The sequence below is a fragment of the Carlito syrichta genome, unplaced genomic scaffold (assembly GCF_000164805.1).
Source record: "Carlito syrichta isolate Samal-C Ts95f unplaced genomic scaffold, Tarsius_syrichta-2.0.1 Scaffold304542, whole genome shotgun sequence".
NCBI classification, from domain to species: Eukaryota; Metazoa; Chordata; class Mammalia; order Primates; family Tarsiidae; genus Carlito; species Carlito syrichta.
Window position 1 is genome coordinate 3,358 of NW_007248638.1, and position 15,648 is coordinate 19,005.

The window sequence follows — 15,648 nt, forward strand, 5'->3', positions numbered from 1 at the left end:
ACACACACACACACACACACACATATATATACATATATATATTTGTATATGGCTGGATGAAGGAATGGCTAAGTGAATAGATAATGGTAGAATCTAGGTGGCATGTACATAGGTGATTACTTTTTGTTTATTTTCAAGTTTTCTGTCTGTTTAAAAAGTTTCATCATGCAGAATTGAAAGAAACATGAGAATACAAGAACTGGTTTGGAAGTCAAGAGATCTGTGGTTGGGTCCCACCTCTGCTACTCACTAACCATATAATCTTGGACAAATCCCAGACACTATGAGAATCAGTTTCCTTATACTAAAAAAATGGTTTGACTATGTATTAGGATTATTCTGGTTGAAAATGACAGAAAGCCATCTCATACTAGCTGTGTGTGTGTGTGTGTGTGTGTGTGTGTGTTTGTGTGAGAGGGAGGGGGGGAGAGAGAGAGAGAGAGAGAGAGATTGGAGGGAGGGGAGGGGGCTTACATACTAGGCCATTTGAAATGTCTTCCTACCTCTTGTCTCTCCTCATCTTATGGGTTGGACTTAGTTTTTTCCAAATTCACATGGACTTTCTTGATGCAACAAGGAAAGGGAATGGCCACAAATTTTACCTCAGCCCCACATGTAAAAGAGGATTCTCTGTCCAAAAATGCTTGTATAAGATTTCAGGGAAGAATTTGGATTGACCTGGTTGAGCCATGAGCCCAGATTTATAGCCCAGGGATTGGTATGTGACTAACTAGTCTGGGTCATGTACTCATACCTGGGCCAGGCTGTGAGGACACTGTAACTGGAAGTCCCAGCAAAGCCACATCAATGGGGGTGGAGATTAGTTTCCATGTTCCAAGAGACTGTTGTCACCAGAAGGAAAAAAAGAGAAAAGAGGCCTGAGACAGATAAGGAAACAGATTCCTTACAGCCTGGGTCTCTAAGGAGTCTTCTAGTGCCAAAATTTTGTAAGTGCTGATCAGACTGCTACGCACATAATAGATGCTCGGAAAATATTTCTTGAAGGCTGGGCATGGTGGCTCATGCCTGTAATCCCAGCACCTTGGGAGGACCAGGCAGGAGGATAACTTGAGGCCAGGAGTTTGAAACCAGCCTGGGCAACATAGCAAGACCTTGTCCCTACCAAAAAAAAATTCTTGTTGAATGAAGGAATATGTATAAAAGCAGCTAATAAAATGACAAATTTGTTAAAATATTAGTAATGGGAAAGTTCTTTAGAGATCACTGAGTCTAGCTCCTTCATTTTGCCAAAAAAGGAAAATGAGGTTAGAGGTTAAGTGATATTCCCAAGGACACGCGGCTACCTCTGCAACTCAAGCATTCCCGTCTCCTATACTGCCTCTTCATCTTTCTTTAAAACATTCTCATTTCAACCAGATTTACTTTGCCCCCAACTCTCAATATACTCACCATCAGCTAATACCAAAAAAAATAGAAGCTAAAAATTACAAAGAAAATAGAAGCTAAAAATTACAAAGAAAATGAAAAGAAAATCCACCTTTGTTTAATTGTTATTCTAGTGAGTAAAACCTTGGATTCAGCACAGGCAGGCTCTCCTAATAGAAAGAAGACAGATCTGTTGGCTACTCCACAGCCAGGCTTGCGGATAAAAGTATGTTTATACAGCTGACTTGGTCCAGAAGGAGCCACACTGAAAATATTCGGTGAGTAGGCAGATGGCAGGCGACAGCTGGGAGCATCTGTATCCCATTAGAGACACTTGGCTACAATAGTGCTGTTCTCTGACCTCTGAGTCCAGCATCCCTGGGGGCCTGGGTGTATTCCCAGGTCTCAAGGTGCTGACAACCAATTCACTTGCTAACACATCTTGAGTACCCGTGGGTTAGATGGCTCTGGGAGACTTAGAAGTAAAGCTCAAGATTTAGATTGGGTAGGCGAAGTTATTTGTGTTTAGCTCCAAAGCACACTCTAATTCTGTAGTGAAAAATATCAGAAAGAACAGCTCATTCATTTCCCTCTCTCCTTCTGTTTCCCTCTTTCTTCCTCCTTTCTTTCCTCCCTCCTTCCCTTCCTACTGCCTTCCTTCTTTTTAGCTAAGCACAAATATTGAAGAGAATGCCACTTAATTTTTGTAGAGAAACAGAATAATGCTTCTCCTAACTTTTCCACTGCAGTTAGTTACTCTGGTCAGTATCTTGAAAAACATGTAGAGTCTTGTCTGCAACATGAGCTTCGTCTGAATGACTATTAGACCTTGCTGGTAACCAAAAGACATGACAGGATGAAGGATGCCATACATAAGATATACATAAAATAGCAATAACAATTTAAAATAGTAATTTCAAACAAATAATAAGCTTGCTGAAACTTCATTAAATTTACAGAAATAGATAACATTTCATAGCCAGTTTTATTGTCTCTAGTTATACCTTTTCTTTTAAAGCAGGATTTATTGAGAGGAAAGAAAACTCCCACAGTGGGAGGGGACCTGAAGGGGTTGCCCTAGTGATACCTTTTCAAACTCATTTCTGCTAATAGATTTTATTTTTCTAATGAAATTATAGGGAGGGATGGGGAAAAACCCTGACTGGTCCTCTTATTCTAGGCAAAGTTGTACCCAGAGCATCCTGAACCATGAGCATCTGCTGTTTTCATAGTCTAGTATCCATGTTCTTTCTCTTAGAAATTGTTTCTCCATTTACTCCACCCATTTTATGCAGTTTTAGTGGGATTGTGAGTTCAAAGATTTTGTCCTCTCTTGGACAAAATGTGAGTACTTGATCCAATCTATGCTGTTAAACATTTTCAGCCTAGAATTTGGATCTTCAGCAGAGAGACAAAAGTACCAGAAACAGATAAAGTTGTTTTATCCCATGGTTGTACCTTGAAAATTTGTCCACTAGTGATGCCAGCCAGGCCAGGCATGGTGGCTCATGCCTGCAATCCCAGCACTTTGGGAGGCCAAGGCAGGAGGATGGTTTGAGCCTAGCAATTTGAGAGGAGACTAGACAACATGGTGAGACCTTGTCTCTGCAAAAAAGTAGCTGGGCATGATGATGTGTGTCTGTAGACCCAACTACTGGGGAGGCTGACATGGGAGGATTGCTTAAGCTCAGGAGGTCGAAGCTGTGGTGAGTTGTGATGGTGCTACTGCCCTCTAGCTTGAGCAACAGAGTGAGACCCTGATTCAAAAAAAAAAAAAAAAAAGTAACTGCTAGCCAGAATTTCTCTAATTTCTAAATTTTCTGGGAGTTTTCTCTTTGATTTTATGAGCTACTCCCATTCTTTTAATAAATGTATTTATTTTCACTTGCTTTATTAACCAAAGGGGATCTTGGTAACATGCAACCATCAAATGCTTGCTGAGTGTGGCAGATTGCCTCCAAGAATGTGGGGTTAATTCCTCCCACTCTGCAGGCATGTGCTACCTCCCCCCTCAAGAGGTAGGCTCTTCCTCCACCCCCTTTGAATCTATCTGGCCTTTGACTGGCCTTCCATATGATACAGTTGGCACTCTGCAAGTTCTGGGTCCCATTTGAGAGGACTGGTCATATCCTACTTCTTTTCTGAGAACGCTTACTCTGAGGGAAGTGGGCTGCTAGGTAAGAAGTATAGCTACACTATGACCTCCATGCTGCAAGGAAGCCCAAATCACGTGGAGAGAGGGAGATGCCCAAACAGGTCCCGGCTGTTTCAGCTATACTAGCCCTCGCATCAGGCATGTGAATGAAGAAGCCTTCAGGTGATTTCAACCCCAGCTGCCACATAACTACAATTGCATGAGAGACCCTAAAATAAAACCGCTCAGCTGAGCCCAGCCAACTTCCAGAACTGTAAGTGTACAGAACATGTGCCTAGTTACAACAAAATACCTGTACTAGAAGGGTCATGGCAGCACTATATATATATATATATTTTTTTTTTTTTTTTTTGTGAGTTGGGGATCTCACTCTGCCACTCAAGCTGGAGGGTAGTGGCACAGTCACAGCTCAATGCAGCCTCCACCTCCTGGGTTCAGGTGATACTCCCACCTCATGTTTCTGAGTAGCTGGGCCTACAGGCATTTGCCACCATGCCTGGCTAATCTTTTTTATTTTTATTTTTTTATTTTTTGAGTTGGAGTCTCACTCTTTGTTGCCCAGACCAGAGTGTAGTGGCATACTCATGGCCACCACAGCCTCAACCTGCTGGGTTCAGGTGATCCTTCCACCTCAACCTTCCAAGTTGCTGGAACTACAGACGTATGCCACCATGCCCGGCTAGCTTTTGTGATTTATTGTAGAGATACAATCTCCCCAAGTTTCCCAAGCTGGTCTTGAGCCCTGGGCTCAGGCAATCCTCTTGCCTTGGCCTCCCAAAGTGCTGGGATTATAGGATAAGCCACCAAGCCTGGCCATCTTTTTTTATTTTTGTAGCAATGTGGTCTCACTATGTTGTCTAGACTGGTCTTGACCTCCTGGGTTCAAGCAATCCTCTTGCCTTGGCCTCCCAAAGTGCTTGGATTACAGATATGAGGCACCAACCTGACCACAAAAGCACTATTTGTAATATTCCTGTTTCCTAGGGCTGCCATGTCAAATTAGCACAAACTGGGTTGTTTTAAACAAGAGAAATGTGTTCCCTCACAGTTTGGAAGGCTAGAAGTCAAAATTCAAGGTATCAGCATGGACATGAACCTTCCAAGGTGCTGGGTGGAAACCTTTCTTGCTCTTGCAAGCTTTTGGTGGTGGCTGTCGACTCTTGGCAGTCCCTGGGTTGCAGCTGCATTTCTGAAATCTCTGCCTCTGTTGTTACAGAGTGTTTTCCTTTGTGTGTGTGTCCAAATCTCCTTCTTCTAAAGTGACACCAGTTGCATTAGATTAAAATCCCACCCTAATGACCTCATCTTACCTTATACATCTGCAAAGACCCTATTTCCAAATTAGGTCATTTTTACAGGTACCTGAGATTAGGGCTTCAACATATCTTTTAGGGGGACACAATTCAAACCATAGCAACCTCCAAACTATACAGCACCCAAATGCCCATCAACAATATAATGAATACATTGTCATACAATAAAATACCACATGGCAATGAGAATAAACATACAATATGAACTAATCTCAAAGTACAATGTACACAAAAGAGTTTTCATATTATAAAATTGCATTTATATAAAGTTCAAATACAAAGAAAATGGATGTATGATGTTAGAAGTCAGGATTACCCTGGGGCAAGGTCATAACATCTCTAACTTGATTTGAGGAGTGGTTACACAGAGTATTCACTTTATAAAGAGTCATCAAGCATTACTTTTCTGTATTTATGTTTGATATCAATAAAATCCTCATTGTGTCCTCATGGAGCTGATTTCACAGAAAAGATTATTAATAATCAAAAAATTTATAGAGGATTAGCTGGGACTGTGTACTACCAACAGAGATAAAACAGGGGAATAGACAGGTTAGCAGGGGAATGTGATTGCAGTTTAAAATAAAATGACCAGGGTAAGGTGGTTGAAAAACTGACACTGGCTCTGGTTCAGAAAGTATTATTCAATGTTTACAAGCTCATGAGAATGGGGGGTACCATTTACATATTACAATAAAAAGTTAGGTTAGGAGAACATAGAGAAAGATGCTAAGTTAAACCGCAAATTGGTGAGACAGTTTTCTGCTCAGAAAACACATTTATATTGCCCTGTGAATGAAGGATGATGACAGAGGTGGCCCAATAGTTAGCATACAAACAGACAGACAACAAGGATGAAAACAGAGATAGCAGCCGGGCCATCTTTAATCTTACCAGTTTTTATCAGGGCTTTGAGGACAACATATTTTTTGTATCAGGGTTTGAAATGGGAGTCAGGCAATCTGGTTTATTTGTCTTGCTCAAAGTTTTAAAAATTATGGAAGAAAAAAGAAATTTGTTGGAAGGTCAGGGAGTAGCTAATATAATTGAAAGCAAAACTAAAGATGCTGGCTTTGGAAATAGACAAGCACTGGAGCAGCGATAGGAAATCTGGTAATTTTGGTTGGATGAATAGTAACTGCATTTAACCTTTGTGCTATTCCTGTCAAGATTCAAATTCCAGACAAGGAGCAGCTTTGGCTTAGCATGGGTCTCTTGTACATCCCTTGGTTAGGCAAGAGTGGAGCATCCTGACTGACAGTTCCACTAACACTGGATGCAAGGGGTGGTGGGAAGTGATTAGGGGTGCCCTTACCAGTATAAGGAGGAATTCACACAAGGCAGGCCAAACAACAGTCGCCTACCATGGGTTTGCTTAAAGGGTTGTTCCAGTCCATCTGTCGCTGAAAGTTTCTTTTGTCTATGTGGTAGGCAAAATTCTAAGATGGTTTCCATCCCTGCTGTACACACCCTGTATAATCCTTTCCCCTTGGTGTGGATGGAAAGTGAATATGATGATTATCTTTTCAGAAACATGGCTACTAATCATTGACTCTATGTTTATCTGAGGAAAGATTATCTTGGGTGTGGGGTGGGGTGGGGGTTCTGACCTAATCAGGTGAGACTTCTGGAAGGTGGAAAATTCAGAGGCCTGCTCCTGCTGACCTTGAAGTAGATGACAGTCACCAAGACAGCTGCAAGGACCTGAATTGTGCCAACCACCTGTATGAGCTTGGAAACAACTCAAAGCATCCGATGGCTGACACCTTGACTATAGCCTTCTGAGAATGGAACAGAGACCTGAACATCTGATCCACAGAATTGTGAGTCACTACATTTGTATTTAAAGCAGGTAAATTTGTGGTGATTTGTTACACAACAATTAAAATACAAATATACCTCATTCAACATTTCTGACTCATGTATTAAAGTAACTGTGTTTGCCAGGAATAGCAAACTGAGGGAGGCTCCCAGAGAAGCATAACAGAAGAGCCTTAGGGCACAAGGATCAAGATGCAACAGATATTATTATTTGAGATGAAGGAAGAAATTTGTCAGTTGGCTACTCTTTGGGGTTTGCGAGAGGTGGCAACAGGAAGATGAAGGTGATCAGATTTTTTTTTTTCTGAAGGAGATTTACCAGCAGAGACTTTTCTTTCATATTTAACTTGCTGAGTGTATTGATTAAATAGAAAACTGTTCATTCTTGATGTTTCAAAGGACCTCAGAGCTACTGTGCCTGATGCAGTTTAGAAATTTGAAAAGTTGGGCCTTAAGGCAGGTAAGATACATTATTGCTTTTACTTTCCCACTGGAGGATAGTACATGTGGTGTCTGCAAGGGATATCCAAGGTAAAGGTGTGTGGAGCAGCACTGGGAGATGACTATTAGGCTGAATCTTAGAACACAGTAGGTAACATCATTGCTCAAGACAAGGAAAGGAGCATGTCTATGCATTTTCAAAACCTTAACAACTTTTCCTTTATTCCCGCCTGTTCCAGTTAATGTTGCCATGTAAAAAAAGTACGCCAAATGTAATGGCATAAAATAACAACCACCATTTTATTATGCTCATGGATTCTGTGTGTGAGGAATTCAGAAAGGGCATAGTGGGGATGGTTTGTGTCTGCTCTCTAATGCCTGGGCCAAACTTTCTGGCACTACATAACTACATTCTTCAGGTTCTAATAACATCTTCCTTAGCTCCCTCTAAGCCTTCATAGGCAGCCTTCTCAAGTCTTTTCAGACTTCTGCTAACACTGAGGTCCCCTTCCAGCCCCTACTGTTTCGCCTAGTACCAAAGTCAATGCCATGTGTTTTACTTTTATGCTATTATATTATGTTTTATTATAATATTCATCCCACTTCCAGGTAACAAAATCTGTTTCAGTCACTATTACTATGTTACTGTTACTATGTAGCAAATTTCTTCTCCTCCACTTTCCCCTAGCAGTCAGTGGTAGAAAAATAAAGGAAAAACAAAAAATCCCAAGTTATGTGATAAAACCACACAGGCTACATTTATAATAATTATCTCAGTGTTTCTCCAACTTTTTGGTTACAGGACACCTTTATATTCCTAAAAATAATAGAGATTGCTCCAAAGTTTTTGTTTCTGTGGGTTATAGCTATTAATATTTATCATATTAAAAATTAAATCTGAAATGTAAAAAATGTATTGAAAATAATAATATACCATTACATACTAATAATAAAGAACACATTTTAATGAAGAATAAATAATGTTTTCCCCAAACAAAAATATATGGTGAGAAAAATGTTATCTTTTGCATTACTGTAAATCCCTTTATGTGTGTCTTAAAGAAGTCAGCTAGATTCTCACTTTAGCTTCTGCATTAAGTTTGATGCAATACATATGTTGTGTTGGTTGAGCTATAAAGAAAACCCATCATCCCACAGATTGTAAATAGAAAAGGACAGAGTATACTAATAGTCTTATCAGATAATTGTGAATATTCTTCTTTGATACTATACTAAAACTTGACAAGTGCAGTATGAAATCCCATCTATGAACTTTTTGTGCAGTTTACACTCATGAGAAGATGAGAATAAAAAAGGTAATTAAACATCTTAGTATTATTATAAAATAACAGTTTAATACCAGTGACCCCCAAAATGGTCTGGGGACCCCACTGGAAACTCTGGGCCACACTTTGAGGATTATTGCATTATGTTTATGCAAATACCTCTTGTTTAAATTGTATATTGTCTGAGGACAAGTTTTGCCTTTTTTGTCTTTATATGTACATCTGTGGCTGGTACTGGCTGGGCTCCTTAGTAGTTCCATCTTGGGGGCTGAGTGTGCTTGGCTTCAGGGATTGATTGATTCTTTTTCTTAATTAAAAAAAAAATTTTTTTAGCATGTCAGTTTATGAAAGTGAAAATGACTGATTCTTTTAATCCTCCTTTCTCCCTTCAGGCCTTCATTTTTCTAGCACCTCCCACTATTGTTTAAGGTCTAATTATCTGTTGAATATATGAATGCTAATATTATATAGAATTCACCTCTAAATGGTGCAGTGCTAATTTGTATTTCAAATTTTAATAACAGTTACTCCCAGAGTAAACGGGACATTAACTACTTGCATTACACTTACATAAGAAAAAGATTTGTCTTTTCATATTCATAGTAATAAGTCTGCATTTAATAGTGGTTTTCTTTTTATTGATTTAGTAATATGGGTTTGATACTTTTCTAAGTAAATGGCAGGGCTGAGATATGAATTCAGATTCTCTTGGTTCTAGAATCTTTTCTCTTGACCTCTACACCAGTACTGCTGTCTATCTTTTGTTGACTTAAGCATTAAGCACTGCTTTTTTTTAAAGTAAAATATATTCAAACCACTTACTTTAATATAGGCCTCTATATTCCTTTTCAAATCTAAAATTGTTTTTATAGATACATTTCATATACTTTTTTGCCTTTTAATATTTTGCTCATAGAGAATATTAGCAGGAAAATACATTGGATAATACAAAAATATTAAATATGAATTTGGGATAACTAGTAGTTGAAAAATCCTCCCCCCCTTTAAAAAAATTTACACATTTAAATCTAGGAATTGATAGTGGAAATCTGTTTCAGGGACTCATTCCTAACTCAGTTCTAAACTGCCTTCCTGGCAGTTCTTCTTGATTGCCAGAAAGGCCCAAATGATTGATTATTTCTCTCAGCTCTGAGGAGCTCTTTCCACCCCCTCCCTTCCCTCTCTCTACTATTAGGCTAAGGACAATGTCTCTCTAGCTCAGTGGTTCTCAAATTTTAGGTGCATCAGAATCACCTGCAGGGCTTGTTAAAACAGATTGTTGAGTCTAAAACCCAAAGTTTCTGATTTAGATTCGGATTCTGAGGTGAGACCCCATCATTTGCAATTTTTTTTTTTTTTTTTTTGAGTTGGAGTCTCACTTCGTCGCCCAGGCTGGAGTACAGTGGCAGGCTCATGGCCACCCCAGCGTTGATCTGCTGGGCGCCGGCGATCCTCCCACCTCAGCCTTTCAAGTAGTCGAAACTACTGGCGCGCGCTACCACTCCCGGCTAATTTTTTTATTTATTGTAGGGATAAGGGCTCACCATATTGCCCAGGCTGGTCTCGAACCCGCGGGTTTAGACAATCCTCTCGCTCGCTTGAACCACCGTGCTCGGCCATCATTTACATTTTTAATGAGATCCCAAGTGATGTTAAAGCTTGCTAGTCCGGAGACCACGCTGCTCTACCCCTTCCAATCTCCGCTTCCGAGAGGCAAGTTTAAAGGTGGTTACATGTTAAAGGTTTCATGCTAATAGTTACAAAGAAACATTAAAGCGATTACATAACTGTTACTGGGTCTTGGTCTTAGATCCTAGACAGAAAAGTAAGGCCGCTCACACGTCCTTCTCCCTAGGGCATGGCTTGTCCTCACCTCCTACCTGCAACCCAGACAGAACCTTAATATTCTCTACTGTGGGGGCGGGGGGGATATCTAAGTATTGAATGAAAATAAGCTCTTAAGCGACACCTCAATAAACGACTGACAGTTTAGTTTCACTTCATATAACAGCACTAGCCAGCCCACCACTCCGAAGCATTCCTATCCTAGGAGCTTACAAAAGGGCGGAGTGGCGAGAGCCAGGCAGTGCGCCTGCGCACCACAACACCCCAGGTGGGGTCCGCGCGGCACCTCTAGGGCCAGGTGAGCTGCTTTTGAGCCGGGGGCAGGGTCAGAGCAGCGTGTGGGCTCCTACTTCCGGCCACGCGGTTCCGTGACTGACCAATAGGAACACTTTACGTCACCCCCGCTTCCTCACCCTGGCAACGGGCGAGTGACTATTTCCGGTGCCGTGAGGGCTCGGGGCTGACGCGGGTGAGTGTCCCTCTTTCTCACGCTGTCCGCGCCGCTGCTGCATCCGCGCCGCTGCCTCTGTGTGGGGCCCGTACGCCCGCTGGGATATTCTCTCCGGCGCCGGGAGGGGGCGGCGCGCGGGACGCCCCCTGCCCGGGGCGGGGCTAGAAGAGCTGGCCCGGGACGTCCCCCGGCCTCTAGTCTTGGTTGCGCGTGGGGGCCGCGTCAGCCGCCTTTCCAGCCTTATCTCCGGCCTGGCGTCCTCATGGCCTCTCTGGGGACGGGGCCAGGACTGTTTGTGTGTGTGTGTGGGGCGGGGGGGGCGGATATTTTCGCAGCTCTTTACCCGCTTTGCAGTCGCGGACAGGCGATGTCTGGGAGTCCGAGGTTCTCAGAGACCCGCAAGTGTGCGCCCTGGTCCTAGGTGGCGGGTCTGGGGCAAGGCGGCCCCTCAGTGCTGGAGGCCTGGCTGGGGTCCCGCGGGACGTTAGCCTTTACTGCGCAGGCCGAGGAGGAGGAGGAGAAGGAGGAAAAGACCGAGAAGATGAGCCACTGGAGAGGAGGGTGAAAAGCAGGAGCTGGAGGTGCCCTGGCGATAGTGGGCATGGTGTCTCCGGAAGGAGGCCGTTCAACTTGCCTGGCTTCTGTAGTGGAGGGGAAGGCAAGGTATTTTGGGGACCCCGTGACTGAGGGCGTTGAATCATAAGCTGAGGAATTTATACTTACATACTTGGGAGTTTAATAATGTTTCTTTTTTGTTTGCTGTAAATAAAGATTCCCACTGCTTCACCAAAAGCTGTGCTTACTAAAGACTCTCTGGAAGATGCAGAAATATATATATATATATATTTGAGTTTGAGTCTCACTGTGTCGCCCAGACTGGAGTGCAGTGGCCGCTCCCGGCCACCGCAGCCTCGACCTGGGCTCCCGCAATCCTTCCGCCTCAGCCTTCCAAGTAGCTGAACTACAGGCATGCGCTATACCACGCCCGGCTGATTTTTTCATTTGTTGTAGAGATGAGGTCTCACCAAGTTGCCCAGGCGGATCTCGAACCCACGGGCTCAGGCAATCCACTTACCTCAGCCTCAGAAATTTTTAAAAAGAGGTCACCTTTAGTTCTGCCAACCCAGCATTTTGATCTCTTTTCCTTCTAATATTTTATTCATATTTGTTCCTTTATGAACACGGTGTTTGTGTGAAATATGGTTATAACTATGAAGCCCAATTTGCGTGCATTGTATCCATTGCACGGATTGTCTTTTTTTTTTCTTCTCGAGAAAGCGTTATTATGCTATTCACGTATCATAACATGTATCCTTTTAAATTGTAAATTTCAGTAGTTTTTCGTATGTTCACCGAGGTGTACACCCATCACTACTATCTTAATTTCAAGAACATTTTCATCATCTCCCAAAAAATCCTGTACCCATCCATTACAGACACTTTTCATTACTCTCTCTCCCCTCCAGGCCTTGCGGCTGGCTGGGTTTCTGAGGCTATGGGTTATCCTGCACTGGATATTTCATATACATGGAGTCATATGCTATATGACCTCATATGTCTGATGTCTTTCAGTTAACATGATGTTTTCAAGGTTTGTTCATGTCTACATCAGTCTTTCATTCTTTTTTATGGGCAAATAATGTTCCATTGTATGAACATACCACGTTTTACTTATCTATCATCAGTTATTTCCACTTTTGGCTCTTTTGAATAATTCTGCTATACATATCTATGTACAAGTTTTTGAGTGGACATATGTTTTCAGTTCTCTTGGGTATATACCTCTAAGTGGAATTGTTGGGTCATATAGTAACTATATGTTTAACTTCTTGAGGAAATGCCAGATGTTTTCCAAATTGGCTTCACCATTTTACATTCTCATGAGTATCTTGTAAATGTTCTAATTTCTTTATTTCCTTGGTAACACTTGTCTTTTTGGTTATAGCCATTTTAGTGATTATAAACTGGTAGCTCATTGTCATTTTAATGTGATTTTCCTAATGGATAATACTTTTGAGCAACTTTTCAGGTGCTTATTGGCCATTTGGAGAAATGTCTATTCAGTTCTTTTGCCTATTTTTAAATTGAGTGTCTTATTTTAAAGTTGTATGTATTCTTTTTATATTCTAGATATAAGTTTCTTTTCAGCGTGATTTGCAATGTTTTCTTCCATTTTTTTGGGTTATCTTTTTAGTTTCTTGAAAAGTGTCTTTTGAGGTACAAAAGTTTAAAATTTTGGTGAAGTCCAATTTATCTGTTTTTTTCTTTGTTGTGTTTTGGTGTCGTATCTAAGAAACCATTGTCAAGTCCAAGATCCCAAAGATTTACTCCTATATTTCCTCTTAAGAGTTATATAGTATTACCTCTTACATTTAGGCGTTTAATCTACTTAGAGTTAATTTTTGTGTATGGAGTGAGGTAGGAGTCTAGTTTTATTCTTTTGCATGTGGATATCCAGTGTCTCAGCATAATTTCTTGAAAAGACTTTTTTCTCCATGGAATGGCATTGGCACCTTTGTTGAAAACCAGTTGATCATGGATGTATAGGCTATTTTCTTACTCATTTCTCTGTTTTGGACATTTAGATTGCTCCCAGATTTTTGTTATTCTAAATTATGCTGTGTTAAACAAACATAAAAAGCATAACTCTATCTTTCTTTAAAGTTAATTTGGAAGAAAGTGTTCTCAGAAGTGGAATTACTGGGTCAAAGATGATTTTAAGTATGTTCTGGAGCTCAGTTAATAAGGCATTAAGCTTTCAATGTCATGATGTTAAAAGTAGCAACACAGTTCTTTATTCATGAGTTGCAGTCGCTTAAGGGCTGGATTTCTGTCAAAATCTTTTGCTGTAAAATGAATGAATCCCATCATTTCCTTCCCCCTTCAACTGCTGCTTAAAGACTAAGCAAACCTAGAATGAAAAACTTCAACACCACAACAATGGAACATGTGATAGTTTTCAAAATAGCTTAAAGAAAAAACAAAATAGTTGTTATCATATACAGTAGGAAAATAAGACAATCAGAGAGATGAGGTCAAGATTTAGGCCTTAAATTAATGCCATGAAAGTCCCTGCAGCAAAAACAGTGTTTGAAAGTTTTCTCTTGGCTTTGATAAATTAATTTACATTCATCTTAGTCTCAGAGATCGTCAACGTAATCTCTTTTTAGTAGATAGTACTGAGTTTTTTTTTTTTTTAAAATTAAATACAAAAGATCTTTAGGAGAAAATCAAGTTTCCCTTTCATCCTTGCCCCTCTACCTCTTCTTAGATTATCCATGGTAATTTGTGTCTGTATAGACTAGTACCATACTTTCTCCGGAAAGATAGTATGTATATACAATATTAGACATTTTGAGGCTCTTGGTACTTACAAATTCCTTTTCAAAATGGTTACATCAGTTTATGTTGCCAGTACTATGCTAGTTTGTATTTCTTTGAATATTCTTTTTTAATGTTGGATATCTAGTTTATATTTCCTCTTTTATGTATTGCCTACTCATGTCTTTTGGCATGGTAGGTGTTTTGTTTGGAGTTATCCTTTATGAGCTTTATTTTGGCAGGTTTTTTAAGATGGTTGTTTTATGTTAGTCTGGATTTGGTGAGGAAAGTTGAAATGCCTTTTGTAGCATGCTAAGAGAGGTATATGGACTGAACAAGTTTTGAGGAAAAGGAAGTTAAATGCTTGAAGGAGAAACATATGAGATTTGGAAACTTGGGAGCAATCAAAAATGACTTTAAGGTGAGTTAGAAAAGTGCTGTTAAGAAAAAGAAGTAATGTGGAAAGAACTAGATTTTGGGGGAAAGGTGAGCTTGTTTTGGGTAGCCTACGAGCAAGGAGGGTCCAGATTGAGCTTTCCAGAAAACTTGTGATTAGAGCTTAAGACAGAAGATAAAAGAGTTAGGAATCATCTAATTTGCTGAGAGAATAGTTTTGAAAGGTTGGCAGTAGATGAAATTGTAGATGGAGACATTGGAGGGTGGGGTCTGAGGAGACATGAAGAGCTAGGATAGTAGATTTGCATTCTTGCCAGGAAGAGCAGGTGATCTAGAGAATCAAAGGTTGCAAGCAGAAGATTAAGAAAAGACTATAAGGGTTAGTAACTTGAAAAATATAAAACTTATGGGAAACAAGAATTTTTTTTTAAAAAAAACAGCTTTATTAAAATATAATGTGTCAAACAATTTCCCCATTTTAAGTGTGCGATTCAATGGTATTTAGCATATTCACAGAGTTATGTAATATACTAAAGCACCACATTCAACTTTAGAACATCTTTATCACCACAAAAAGAAATCCTGCCCCCAGTTAGCGGTCACTCTACTCAACCCCACCCCCCATCTCTCTAGCACTATGCAACCACTAATCTACTTACTGCTTCTTTAGATTTGCCTATTATGGACATTTCATATAAATGGAAAATACAGTATGTAACCTTTTGTGTCTGACTTTTTTCATTGTTTCCATTGTCTATTAATGCATTAAGTATTAGTGCTTAATTTTTTTTTTTTGGACTAATGTTTTTTGTATAACTACCACATTTTGTTTATCATCAGTTGATGCATGTTTGGACTGTTTGGGGATATTATGAATAATGTTGCTATGAATATCTGTGTACAGGTTTTTGTATTGTATAGACATTCATTTTTAGTTCTGAGTATATACTTAGGAGTGGAATTGCTGGGTCATGATAACTTTTTTTTTTTTTTTGAGTTGGAGTGTCACTCTGTCGCCCAAACTGGAGTGCAGTGGCCACTCCCGGCCACTGCAGCCTCGACCTGCTGGGCTCCTGCGATCTTTCCGCCTCAGCCTTCCTAGTAGCCGGAATTACAGGCATGCGCTACCATGCTCAACTCATTTTGGATTTACTGTGGAGATGAGGTCTTGCCAAGTTGCCCAGGCGGGTCTCGAACCCACGGGCTCAGGCAGTCTACTCACCTCAGCCTCCC

General features: G+C 40.5%; 1 protein-coding gene across 5 annotated transcripts in view; it reads left to right on the forward strand.

Annotated features, from left to right (window-relative positions):
* The first annotated feature begins 10,669 nt into the window (after positions 1 to 10,669).
* TASP1 (taspase 1) overlaps positions 10,670 to 15,648 on the forward strand; it is a 261,197-nt gene continuing 256,218 nt past the window's right edge. For 3 of the 5 annotated variants that reach the window (XR_504437.1, XM_008060150.1, XM_008060151.1), the window contains exon 1: positions 10,670 to 10,716. The gene's annotated coding sequence lies outside the window, so the exon portion shown is untranslated. The remainder of the gene's footprint in view (positions 10,717 to 15,648) is intronic. The other 2 variants (XM_021713422.1, XM_021713423.1) reach the window with 1 other exon arrangement.